Raw genomic sequence first — 14,488 nt, 5'->3', positions numbered from 1 at the left:
ATATCTGTAATGTGATGTCCAGAACTGCCCACATTCCGGTTGTGGTCTCACCAGTGTCTTATACAGTTTCATCATTATATCCTTACTTTTGTATTTTATACTGTAACTGTGCTGATGAAGGAGAGATTCCATATGCCTTCTCTACAACCTCATCTATCTGTGCTGTTACCTTTCGGGATTTGTGTATTTGCATGCCAAGGGCTCTCACTTCATCTACCCCTCTCGATATATTCCCATTGATTGTGTGTTCCCTTTTACTATTTGACCTTCCTAAATGCATTACTTCACACTCATCAGAGTTGAACTCCATTGCAACTTTCCTGCCCACTCCACAAACCCATCTATATAATTTTTGGAGTTCACACCCAGTTTGCCCAATCTCTCTTTTTAGGATAGCTTGGAAACAGGCTGGCGAGCCTTTGTTGCACACCCTGTATGGCAATAATATCTTTCCTAAGATAGGGAGACCAAAGCCGCATGCAGTACTCCAGGTGCAGTTTGACCAAACTCCAAACAACTGAAGCAAGACTTCATTACTCCCGTACTCAAACTCTCTTGCCTGAAAGACTAACATTCCAGAAGCCTTTCTAAAATTATGCTGCACCTGCATGTTAGTCTTCAGTGACTTATTGAGTCAGACATCCAAGTCCCTTTGCTCATCTACAATTTCCTCTCACTACTTAGGAAATATTCTGCACATCTGTTTTTCTGACAAAATGGTTAGCCTTACATTTTATTAGATTATATTCCACCTGCCCAGTTGTTGCCAAATCACCAAGCCTATTCAAAACCTCCTGAAAATGTTTCACAACATTCCTTCTTAGCTTTGTACCATGCACAACTTTGGAAATATTAATTGGTCTCCACATCCAAATCATTGATATATGTTGTGAACAGCTGGGACCCATGCATCGATTCTTGCAGTACTCAATAGTGACAGCCTACCAATGCAAGAATAACCATTTATTCCTGTTCTCTGTCTGTTAGCCAATACTTCATCCATGCCAGTACATTACCTCCTACACCATGTACTTTAATTTTGCTAACCAATTTCCTATGGGGAAACCTATCAAAAGCTGACTGAAAATCCAAAAATAATGTATCAAAAGAAGAATTCTGAAATTTAAAAAAAAACTGGAAATATTCAGCCTGTTAAGCAGCATTTGGGGAAACTGTTTCAAGTTGATAGCTGTTCTGAATTTCCAGCACTTTTTGTTTCATTTCAGATTTTCAGCAAATAGTGTACTTCGCTTTTACGTCATTGTATCATAATTATTCTGGTCATGTTGGCTGAGTGCCAGAAGGAGGACCAAAATGCTTTCTATTAAGTCAGGCCTTCCTGATTTAAACAAATAGTATTTTTGAATAACAAGTCTGTTGCTAAATGTTGTGGTTCTGTTCGCCGAGCTGGAAGTTTTTGTTGCAAACGTTTCGTCCCCTGGCTACGCAACATCATCAGTGCTTTGGAGCATCCTGCGAAGTGCTTCTTTGATGTTTCTTCCGGTATTTATAGTGGTCTGTCCTTGCCGCTTCCGGGTGTCAGTTTCAGCTGTCCGCTGTAGTGGTTGGTATATTGGGTCCAGGTCGATGTGTTTGTTGATGGAGTTTGTGGATGAATGCCATGCCTCTAGGAATTCCCTGGCTGTTCTCTGTCTGGCTTGCCCTATGATAGTAGTGTTTTCCCAGTCGAATTCATGTTGCTTGTTGTCTGCGTGTGTGGCTACTAGGGATAGCTGGTCGTGTCGTTTCGTGACTAGTTGATGTTCATGTATGCGGATTGTTAGCTGTCTTCCTGTTTGTCCTATATAGTGTTTTGTGCAGACCCTGCATGGTATTTTGTAAACTACATTAGTTTGGCTCATGTTGGGTATCGGGTCCTTTGTTCTAGTGAGTTGTTGTCTGAGCGTGGCTGTTGGTTTGTGTGCTGTTATGAGTCCTAAGGGTCGCAGTAGTCTGGCTGTCAGTTCTGAAACGCTCCTGATGTATGGTAGTGTGGCTAGTCCTTTTGGTTGTGGCATGTCCTCATTCCGTGGTCTGTCTCTTAGGCATCTGTTGATAAAGTTGCAGGGGTATCCGTTTTTGGCGAATACCTTGTATAGGTGTTCCTCTTCCTCTTTTTGCAGTTCTGGTGTACTGCAGTGTGTTGTGGCCCTTTTGAATAGTGTCCTGATGCAGCTTCGTTTGTGTGTGTTGGGGTGGTTACTTTCATAGTTTAGGACTTGGTCTGCGTGTGTTGTTTTCCTGTGTACCCTTGTGGTGAATTCTCCGTTCGGTGTTCTCTGTACTATCATGTCTAGGAATGGGAGTTGGCTATCCTTTTCTTCTTCTCTCGTGAATCGGATTCCTGTGAGTGTGGCGTTGATGATCCGGTGAGTTTTTTCTATTTCCGTGTTTTTGATGATTACAAACATGTCATCGACATATCTGACCCAGAGTTTGGGTTGAATTTGTGGTAGGGCTGTTTGTTCTAACCTTTGCATAACTGCCTCTGCTATGAGTCCCGATTGGTGATCCCATGGGTGTTCCGTTGATTTGTTCGTATATCTGATTGTTGAATGTAAAGTGTGTAGTGAGGCACAAGTCCAGTAGTTTAAGTGGGCTAAGTAGGTTAAGTAGTTTAATATGGGCGGCACGGTGGCACAGTGGTTAGCACTGCTGCCTCACAGCGCCTGAGACCCGGGTTCAATTCCCGACTCAGGTGACTGACTGTGTGGAGTTTGCACGTTCTCCCCGTGTCTGCGTGGGTTTCCTCCGGGTGCTCTGGTTTCCTCCCACAGTCCAAAGATGTGCAGGTCAGGTGAATTGGCCATGCTAAATTGCCCGTAGTGTTAGGTAAGGGGTAAATGTAGGGGTAAGGGTGGGTTGCGCTTCGGTGGGTCGGTGTGGACTTGTTGGGCCGAAGGGCCTGTTTCCACGCTGTAAGTAATCTAATCTAATCTAAGTATGCCGTCTTTGTTGATAGGTTCCGCCTCCTGTTTTCTGTTCTGTATGTCCAGTAGGTTAGCTATTGTTTCTCTGGCTAGGGTTTTGTCAATCGAAGTCAACAATGCCGTCACGTCGAATGAGATCATGGTTTCTTCTTTGTCTATGTGTGTATTCCTGATGACGTCCAAGAATTCCTGTGTTGATTGTATGGAGTGTTTGGATCCGCTGACCAGGCGTTTCAGTTTCTGTTGTAGTTCTTTGGCCAGTTTGTATGATGGTGTCCCTGGTAGTGATACTATGGGTCTGAGTGGGATGTCTGGTTTGTGTACTTTAGGTAGTCCATAGAATCTGGGGTGTGTTGTTGCTTTCAGGTTTCATTCTTTGTAGGTCAGCTTTGGTTATCTGTCCGTTTTTTTGGAGATTCCTTAGTGTGTTATTTATTCTATTGGTGAGTTGTGGTGTGGGGTCAGATTCCTTCATTTGGTAGGTGTTGGTATCTGCGAGTAGTTGTTGTGCTTTTTTGATGTAATCTGATTTATCTAGGATGACCGTCATTCTGCCTTTATCTGCTGGTAGTATGATTATGTTCTTATCATTTCTTAGTGCTTTCAGTGCTTCCCTCTCCTTGGTGTTGAGGTTATGTGTTTGTCTTTTTCTTATCATCATAGGTACGACCGTTTGTCTCACTGTTTGTTGTGTCTCTTCTGTCAGTCCATTGTTCCTGAGTGTGCATTCTAGTGCTGCCAGGAAGTCTGCTGTCTTGGCATCCCTGTGGTGGTAGTTGAGTCCCTTGGCCAGTATAGTTCTTTCCATGTCTGTGAGCTGTCTGTGGGAGAGGTTTTTAACCCAGGTGTGTGTTGTAGTGTCCTCTTTTTTGTGTGTTAGTTTGGCCATTTTTTCTTTTAGTGCCGTTTTTTTGTGGTGGGTTGTCCTGTTCTGTCCAATAGTGACAGCCTGTTCTATGGCCCGGGTCCATTCATGATTAGTGGTTTTTGAAATTAACGACTTTTGGTCAGCGGATCCAAACACTCCATACAATCAACACAGGAATTCTTGTACATCATCAGGAATACACACATAGACAAAGAAGAAACCATGATCTCATTCGACGTGACGGCACTGTTCACTTCGATTGACAAAATCCTAGCCAGAGAAACAATAGCCAACCTACTGGACATACAGAACAGAAAACAGGAGGCGGAACCTATCAACAAAGACGGCATACTTAAACCACTGGACTTGTGCCTCACTACACACTTTACATTCAACAACCAGATATACGAACAAATCAACGGAACACCCATGGGATCACCAATCTCGGGACTCATAGCAGAGGCAGTTATGCAATGGTTAGAACAAACAGCCCTACCATAAATTCAACCCAAACTCTGGGTCAGATATGTCAATGACACGTTTGTAATCATCAAAAACACGGAAATAGAAAAAACACACCGGATCATCAACGCCACACTCACAGGAATCCGATTCACGAGAGAAGAAGAAAAGGATAGCCAACTCCCATTCCTAGACGTGATAGTACAGAGATCACCAAACAGAGAATTCACCACAAGGGTACACATGAAAACAACACACGCAGACCAAGTCCTAAACTATGAAAGTAACCACCCCAACACACACAAACGAAGCTGCATCAGGACACTATTCAAAAGGGCCACAACACACTGCAGTACACCAGAACTGCAAAAAGAGGAAGAGGAACACCTATACAAGGTATTCGCCAAAAACGGATACCCCCGCAACTTTATCAACAGATGCCTAAGAGACAGACTACGGAATGAGGACATGCCACAACCAAAAGGACTAGCCACACTACCATACATCAGGAGCGTTTCAGAACTGACAGCCAGACTACTGCGACCCTTAGGACTCATAACAGCACACAAACCAACAGCCACGCTCAGACAACAACTCACTAGAACAAAGGACCCGATACCCAACATGAGCCAAACTAATGTAGTTTACAAAATACCATGCAAGGTCTGCACAAAACACTATATAGGACAAACAGGAAGACAGCTAACAATCCGCATACATGAACATCAACTAGTCACGAAACGACATGACCAGCTATCCCTAGTAGCCACACACGCAGACAACAGGCAACATGAATTCGACTGGGAAAACACTACTATCATAGGGCAAGCCAGACAGAGAACAGCCAGGGAATTCCTAGAGGCATGGTATTCATCCACAAACTCCATCAACAAACACATCGACCTGGACCCAATATACCAACCACTACAGCGGACAGCTGAAACTGACACCCGGAAGCGGCAAGAACAGACTACTATAAATACCAGAAGAAACATCAAAGAAGCACTTCGCAGGAGGCTCCAAAGCACTGATGATGTCGCCTAGCCAGGGGACGAAACGTTTGCAACAAAAACTTCCAGCTCGGCGAACAGAACCACAACAACGAGCACCTGAGCTACAAATCTTCGCACAAATCTGTTGCTAAAATTACAGGTGTAATTTTCAAAAAGAATATCTAAGGATGAATAGAAGGTGATTATTTCTAAGAAGATCTACACAACACATATTAGCTGCCTATGTCACTCCAAATACACTGTACAAGAGATTCAGAGATTTGTGGCAAAGATGAAGCATCTGAGGCAGAGCAGCATCTCTATATGATTAAGAAACATCCATGCTGTCCCCCTTTTTGGTGAAGCACGAAAGACTCAGTGTTGAAATATTGCTTCCTGCCTGTTTTCTGTACGTCACTACCTGCAATTTGAGGATAGTAGAATACAGGAGCAATATGAATGAGTGGTATTACAAGAGAAAGTTAGAACATAGAACATAGAACATAGAAAAATACAGTGCAGTACAGGCCCTTCGGCCCTCGATGTTGCGCCGACCGAAGCCTACCTAAGCTACACTAGCCCAATAACTTCCATATGCTTATCCAATGCCCGCTTAAATGACCAGAAAGAGGGAGAGTCCACCACTGCTACTGGCAGGGCATTCCATGAACTCACAACCCGCTGAGTAAAGAATCTACCCCTAACATCTGTCCTATACCTACCACCCCTTAATTTAAAGCTGTGTCCCCTAGTAACAGCTGACTCCATTAGAGGAAAAAGGTTCTCACTGTCAACCCTATCTAAACCCCTAATCATCTTGTACACCTCTATCAAATCTCCCCTAAACCTTCTTTTCTCCAATGAGAACAGCCCCAAGTGCCTCAGCCTTTCCTGATACGATCTTCCTACCATGCCAGGCAACATCATGGTAAACCTCCTCTGCACTCGTTCCAATGCCTCCACATCCTTCCTATAGTATGGCGACCAAAACTGCACACAATACTCCAGATGAGGCCGCACCAGAGTCTTATACAACTGCAACATGACCCTAGGACTCCGGAACTCAATTCCTCTACCAATAAAAGCCAGTACGCCATATGCCTTCTTCACAGCACTATTTACCTGGGTGGCAACTTTCAGAGATCTGTGTACATGGACACCAAGATCCCTCTGCTCATCCACACTACCAAATAGCCTACCATTAGCCCAGTAATCCATCTTCTTGTTACTCCTACCAAAGTGAATGACTTCACACTTAGCTACATTGAACTCCATTTGCCACCTTTCTGCCCAGCTCTGCAACTTATCTATATCCCGCTATAACCTGCCACATCCTTCTTCGCTGTCCACAACTCCACCGACTTTCATGTCATCTGCAAACTTGCTCACCCAGCTTTCAAGCCCTTCCTCTAGGTCATTTATAAAAATGGTCCCAAAACAGATCCTTGTGGAACACCGCTAGTAACTGCACTCCAAGATGAACCTATACCATCAACTACTACCCTCTCTCTCCTTCCAGCCAGCCAATTCCTAATCCAAACCTCTAATGCACCCTCAATGCCATACCTCCGTAGTGTTTGCATTAGCCTATCATAGAGTACCTTATCAAATGCCTTGCTAAAATCCATATACACCACATCTACTGCTTTACCCTCGTCCACTTCCTTGGTCACCTTCTCAAAGAACTCAATAAGGTTTGTGAGGCACGACCTGCCCTTCACAAAACCATGCTGACTATCCTTGATCACATTATTCCTATCCAGATGTTCATAAATCCTATACCTTACAATTCTCTCTAAGACTTTGCCCACAACAGAAGTGAGACTCACTGGCCTATAGTTACTAGGGCTATCCCTACTCCCCTTCTTGAACAAGGGGACCACGTTCGCTATCCTCCAGTCTTCTGGCACTATTCCCGTAGACAACGACGACATAAAAATCAAGGTCAATGGCTCCGCTATCTCCTCCCTAGCTTCCCAGAGGATCCTAGGATAAATGCCATCAGGCCCAGGGGACTTATCTATTTTCATCCTTTCCAGTATTCCCCAGACCTCTTACCTACATACCTCAAGGCCATCCATTCTAATCACTTGTGACTCAATATTCACATCAGCAACAGTGTCCTGTTCCTGAGTGAATACTGATGAAAAGTATTGATTTAGTGTCTCTCCAATCTCCTCCGCCTCCACACGCAACTTCCCACAACTATCCTTGACTGGACCGATACCTACCCTAGTCATCCTTTTATTCCGGACATACCTATAGAAAGCCTTTGGGTTTTCCCTAATCCTATCAACTAAGGACTTTTCATATCCCCTTCTCGCTGCTCTTAGCTCTCTCTTTAGATCCTTCCTGGCTACCTTATAACTCTCAATCGCCCCAACTGAACCTTCACGCCTCATCTTTACATAGGCCGCCGTCTTCCCTTTCACAAGGGATTCCAATTCCTTATTAAACCACGGCTCCCTCACAAGACCCTTTACTCCCTGCCTGACTGGTACATACTTATCAAGGACACCCATTAGCTGTTCCTTGAACAATCTCCACATACCATTTGTGTTCTTCCCTTGAAGCCTATTTTTCCAATCCATGCATCCTAAGTCATGCCTCACCCCATCATAATTTCCCTGCCCCCAGCTATAACTCTTGCCCTGCAGTGCACACTTATCCCTCTCCATCACTAGAGTAAAAGTCACCGAGTTGTGGACACTGTCCCCGAAGTGCTCACCTACCTCCAAGTCTAACACCTGGCCTAGTTCATTACCTAGAACCAAATCCAGTATAGTCTCACCTCTTGTTGGCCTGTCTACATCTTGTGTCAGGAAACCCTCCTGCACACATGGGACAAACACCGACCCATCTAACGAACTCGAGCTATAGCTTTCCCAGTCAATATCTGGGAAGTTAAAGTCCCCCATGACAACCACCCTGCTACTTTCACTCTTCTCCTGAATCATCCTCGCAATACTTTCCTCTACTTCTCTCGGACTATTAGGAGGCCTGTAGAAAACTCCCAACAGGGTGACCTCACCTTTCCTATTTCTAACCTCAGCCCAAACTACCTCAGATGGCAAGTCTTCCTCCATCGTCCTTTCCACCGCTGTACTATCCTTGACAAGCAATGCCACACCTCCCCCTCTTTTACCCCCATCTCTGACTCTGCTAAAACATTTAAACCCTGAACATGCAACAGCCATTCATGTCTCTGTTCTACCCACGTCTCTGTAATGGCCACAACATCGAAGTCCCAGGTACCAACCCACGCTGCAAGTCCACCTACCTTATTTCTTATACTTCTGGCATTGAAGTATACACACTTCAAGCCACCTTCCTGTTTACAGGCACCTTCCTTCGAGATCAATGCCATGTTCCTAACCTCCCTACACTCAAGGTCCTGTACCCTAAAGCTACAGTCCAGGTTCCCATGCCCCTGCAGAGTTAGTTTAAACCCTCCCAAAGAGCACTAGCAAACCTCCCCCCAAGGATACTGGTGCCCCTCAGGTACAGGTGTAGACCATCCTGTTTATAGAGGTCCCACCTTCCCCAGAAAGAACCCCAGTTGTCCAGAAACCGGAATCCCTCCCTCCTGCACCATCCCTGTAGCCACGCATTTAACTGTTCTCTCTCCCTATTCCTCGACTCTCTATCACGTGGCACGGGTAACAAACCAGAGACAACAACTCTGTTCGTTCTAGCTCTGAGCTTCCAACCTAGCTCCCTGAAAGCCTGCCTAACATCCTCACCCCTCTTCCTACCTATGTCGTTGGTGCCAATGTGGACCACGATCTGGGGCTGCTCCCCCTCCCCCTTAAGGACCCGGAAAACACGATCAGAGACATCACGTACCCTTGCACCTGGGAGGCAACATACCAATCGTGAGTCTCTGTCGCCCCCGCAAAACTGCCTATCTGTGCCACTCACTATTGAGTCCCCAATAACTATCGCTCTACCTTTCTCCACCCTTCCCTTCTGAGCAACGCGGACAGGCTCCGTGCCAGATGCCTGAACCTCGTTGCTTACCCCTGGTAAGTCATCCCCCCCACAAGTATCCAAAACGGTATACTTGTTCTTGAGGGGAATGACCGCAGGGGGTCCCTGCACTGGCTGCTTCCTCCCACTCCCCCTCACTGTCACCCATCTCTCTATAACTTTCGGAGTAACTACTTCCCTAAAGCTCTGATCTATGACCACCTCTGCCTCCCGAATGATCCGCAGTTCATCCAACTCCAGCTCCAGTTCCCTAACACGGTCTTGGAGGAGCTGGAGATGGGTGCACTTCTTGCAAGTGTAATCAGCAGGGACGCTAATGGCTTGCTCACCTCCAGTTCTCATCTGGTTACTGGAGAAAGCAAAACTCAGTTGTTGAATTTACCCTACAAAGCTGACAAGAATATATTAAAATAAATACATTTTCAGCAATTAAAAATAAAGAAAAAGACAGTAAACAGGATTGAGACAGAAACTAAAAGAAAAACAAAAATGGATAAAACATGATTTGAGAGCAAATTCAGGAAACCGTTCGAGTGAAATGGACAGACAGAAGTTTGAAGTGAGAAGCTAAATTAACGAAAGGAACCCGAGGGTAAAAAAAACTCCGAGTAAGAAAGAAAACAAAGATTGACAAACGCGGAGGAAATCCAAAATAAAACAGAGAAAAATCGTCACAGTGAGAGTAAGCTGAACCACATAAATGGGTGAACTTAGGCTATCTGGTATATTAAAATAAAAATGACTTCAAACCTTAACTCAGCAAACTATGAACTTGATCACTTCTGCTTTTCAGATGGTGGGATCCTGGAGGTAGGGATAGCTAAGTAGGCAAACAACCCATTTAAATATTTTAATACAGTACATGCCCCATATTGTATCTGATAGCACTAACCATGGTTGGCCAGATTCCTGAGCCTTGGTAAAACATTTTTTTTTGTAACTTAACCTATTTTTCCTAAACAATCTGTTCAGAAATGCTATTACTCATGTCTGGAGCAATTGGGACCCAAACCCAAGTCTCTCAGTCTAGGAATACGGGCATTACCACTCAAAGACCCACCCACCAGCTAAATACAACCTCCTAATCATGTCCAGATCTCTCTCCACAACCCAAGATCAATCCTCATTCCTCACCCATGCCATCCAAGTCCAGAAATAGCAAATCTGAAAGCAATGAGATTATTAGGATTGTAGTAGCAGCAGGGAATGGGAAATCTGGCTGGTCACTGATTTATGATCTCCATAGAAACTAATAACTTTAAAGGAAATGAATCCCTACATATGCAATGGAAAGAAAGCTAATGATTGGTGGTTCAGTGGTTAGCACTGCTGCCTCACAGTGCCAGGGACCTGGGTTTGATCCCATCATCAAGTTACTATGTGGTGTTTGCACATTCTCCCCATGTCAGCATGGGTTTCTGCTGGTGCTCTGGTTTTCTCCCGCAGTCCAAAGATGTGCAGGCTGGGTGGACTGTCCATGATAAGTTGCCCACAGTGACCAGGGATGTGTAGCATAGGTGGATTAGCCATGGGAAATACAGGTTTACAGGGAAAGGTAAGAGGGGTGAGAATGGATGAGATGTTTTTCAGAGAGTCAGCATCGACTTGTTGGGCCGAATAGCCTATTTCCACACAGTAAGGATTCTATGATTTCACTTTATAACTTTTTATCTGTAAAAGGCCATCTTATGTTGATTAACAGGTGAAGAATATTCAAATAAAATAAATTTTCACTTTAAATAGTTACAAACATTACTTCCTGTAGAAATCCCATTGCAATTGCTGCATTTGCAACTAAGTCAACAATATATTGCATCTCTCACTTCCCATTCAATTGTTCTGGCCCCAAATCACATTCACCAGCAGCCATATTCCATTCAAAATTGCCAAACACAGTTAGCACCAACAACCTGGCTCAGATTCCCAGAGACTTACTTCTCTGACCCCTTCAAATAGTCCAATTGACTCTGGCAACACTCAGATTGCAGTCACTATTCTGAGACCCACTCCATCATCAAGGTGAGTTTTGAACTGCCAAACTGAAAATGATCCATTCAAAAAGAAATTTGCTTGCTTCATTGCAGACAAATTCTCAATCTGTTCCAAACTTCCAGTCAGAAAGACAGACTGAACCCCATTACCACTACAATTAGCTTTCTAGTTTAGTTTTTAGCTGTTCATCCTTGTGATAACCTCAGGTCACAAAAGCACTCTTGAAATCTAAAAAGATCATAATCAGGGAACCATTTAAACCTCTTTTTGGATTATGTACTTAATATTGGTTTTAAAGTGGTCTAGCACATTAAACAATGCAGGTTTATCTTCATGCACATGGATCAACAACTGTTAAACTTGCAATTTGGTTAAATCAGAAGCTGCGAGCATCAGGAAAATATCTAATTGGCAAATTATTTTCTGGAGACAAAACAAAACTGCAAATGCTGGAATCCATGGTAGACAAGCAGGAGGCTGGAAGAATACAGCAAGCCTGGCAGCAGTACACCCGAAACGTTGACTTTTCCACCTCCTGATGTTGCCTGGCTTGCTATGTTCACCCAGCCTCCTGCTTGTCTACCAAATTATTTTCTGGAAGAGGTTGACTGACCTTTTGTAATGAAACCAGAGGGAGGTAGGTTTGGATAGTTTTGAGATTTTGGTTTCAGACTTTATCCTATCTTTCCCACTTTTGGGTAGTGAAAGTTTGCCACATTGGTTTGGTCTTTCTAGTTGGTCTTTGTTCACTTGCCTTTTGAAAACTCTTAGAGAATCAGATTTCACCACCCTTTCAGCTATTGCATTCCAGATCATAATATGTAATGGTGTGAAAAAAATCCTCATTGCCCCTCTATGTTTTTTTCCCAATAAGTTTAAAAGTATAGCCTCTAGTCACTCATCACTTGCCTGAGGAAAGAGTTTCTTCCTGGTGAGTCACAGGAAAAGAGGGAGAGACAGAACATAAATTCATGTGGCAGGCATAATATATCACAGAGAAAGGGAAAGAAATGGATAGAATCACAAGATAGTGATATCTGACAGACAGAAAGGCAATTTAGAATTATTTGTGACAGGAGAGAGATGGATAAACAAATAACATAAAATAACAAAAGAAACATAGGAGATATACACAAAAAATGAAGTGATGTGTAACAGTCACAACTTGGCATAAACTTAGATGACAAAGAAAGAAAAACAAACAGGGGGCAGGATAAATATGAAAGACTGAAAAAAAGAAGCAAACACAAAATAGAGACAAAATATCAATAGTAGGGAGGAGGGACTAGGGGGAGGGGCGATGGAGGTGGGATAGGTGGAAGGAGGTCAAGGTGAGGGTGATAGGCCGGAGTGGGGTGGGGGCGGAGAGGTCAGGAAGAGGATTGCAGGTTAGGAGGGCGGTGCTGAGTTGAGGGAACCGACTGAGACAAGGTGGGGGGAGGGGAAATGAGGAAACTGGAGAAATAGTTTCCTCATTTCCCCTCCCCCCACCTTGTCTCAGTCGGTTCCCTCAACTCAGCACCGCCCTCCTAACCTGCAATCCTCTTCCTGACCTCTCCGCCCCCACCCCACTCCGGCCTATCACCCTCACCTTGACCTCCTTCCACCTATCCCACCTCCATCGCCCCTCCCCCTAGTCCCTCCTCCCTACCCTTTATCTTAGCCTGCTTGGCTCTCTCTCTCTCTTATTCCTGATGAAGGGCTTATGCTCGAAACGTCGAATTCTCTATTCCTGAGATGCTGCCTGGCCTGCTGTGCTTTGACCAGCAACACATTTGCAGCTGTGATCTCCAGCATCTGCAGACCTCATTTTTTACACAAAATATCAATAATTTACATTTAAGCCACTTCACAAGATTTCTGTAGAGCAAAATTAAATATAAGATAATATTAAGGCAGTTGGCAAAATACTTGGTCAAGTGGTGAGTTTGAAGGAGCATTTCAAGGGGAAATAAAGAGGTAGATAATTACTGAGAGGCAATTCCAGAGTTTGGAACCTTGGCAGCTAAAAGCACAAAAGGCAAAATCAACATTGGTGGTGCAACTAAAATCAACAATATGTAAGAGGCTATAAATAGGTAAGCAAGGAAACTTGTCAGATTGGAGAAATTTACAGAGATGGAGTGAGGCAAGACATTCAAGGGCTTTGAAAACAAGGACCAGAATTTTAAAATTTATTCATTACTTAATTTGGAGCTTGTGATCAACAAACATAGCAGCGATGACTGAACAGACTTGGAAAAAATAAGAACATGTGCAGCAGAGTTTTAGATAACCTCAAATTTAGAGAGGGTAAATGTTGGAGGCCAGTAAAGAGTGTATTAGATTACATCTGGAAAAGTCCAGTTGTAATAGTCATATTTTAACAGAATAAAATCATTCACGTACAGAATGGAGTCTGGTACAAAAGCAAAACTAGTTTAATCTGTATCAGTTTACAGTCACAAATGCAAATTGCCATAGGAGTAACAGTAACAAAGGCAAAAGTGTTGTTTCCAGCAGAAGTTCAACTAGAATAGGACAAGCTAAGTTATCGGAAATGGAAAGTTTTAATGATGGTGCAGATATATGGATGGAAGCTCGCTGTGGTATCAAATAACACCAAGGTTGAAAACAGTTTCATTTAGTCCCAGGCAGTTGCCATGGACTGGAATGGAGTTCAAAGCTAGGGAAAGGAATTTAGATCTAAGGATCAATGACAATTTCTTTGAAGTTACCAATTATTTAAATCAGAAAAACATTCTACTCATTCAGATAACCAGTCTAGTAATTTAATAACAGTACAGAGCTGAGTGAGGTGGTGGTGAGATGTGTGTATGTACATAATGACAACACTTAGCTCTAATGTTATGATTTTGAACAATGTTCCCAGCCTGTGGATGAAAAGTAGACGAAAATCAAGCATTGATCTTTGGGAGTCAAAGGGAACAAATGGGGCAGGAACAGAACCAATTTCAAGTGACACTTAGAATGAACAAATAGAATACACTACAACAGTGCCATCCTGCTGGATGATAACGGAGAGGTGTTGGAGAAGGCTTGTATAGTCAACATTGTTAAAGAGTGCAGACAGGTTGAGAAAGATGAGAATGGATTGATTACCTTTATGAACATGTGTGAGTGTATGTTTGCATGCACTTTTGTGTGTGCTTCTCAGAAAGATGGATACAGATTGTGCATATTACAAATAGATATATATATCCATATATATCTATTTTGCACATATATCCAAACCCACCCACAGAATCAGAAAG

The sequence above is a fragment of the Hemiscyllium ocellatum genome, chromosome 45 (assembly GCF_020745735.1).
Source record: "Hemiscyllium ocellatum isolate sHemOce1 chromosome 45, sHemOce1.pat.X.cur, whole genome shotgun sequence".
NCBI classification, from domain to species: Eukaryota; Metazoa; Chordata; class Chondrichthyes; order Orectolobiformes; family Hemiscylliidae; genus Hemiscyllium; species Hemiscyllium ocellatum.
Note: the sequence above shows the minus strand (reverse complement) of the source record.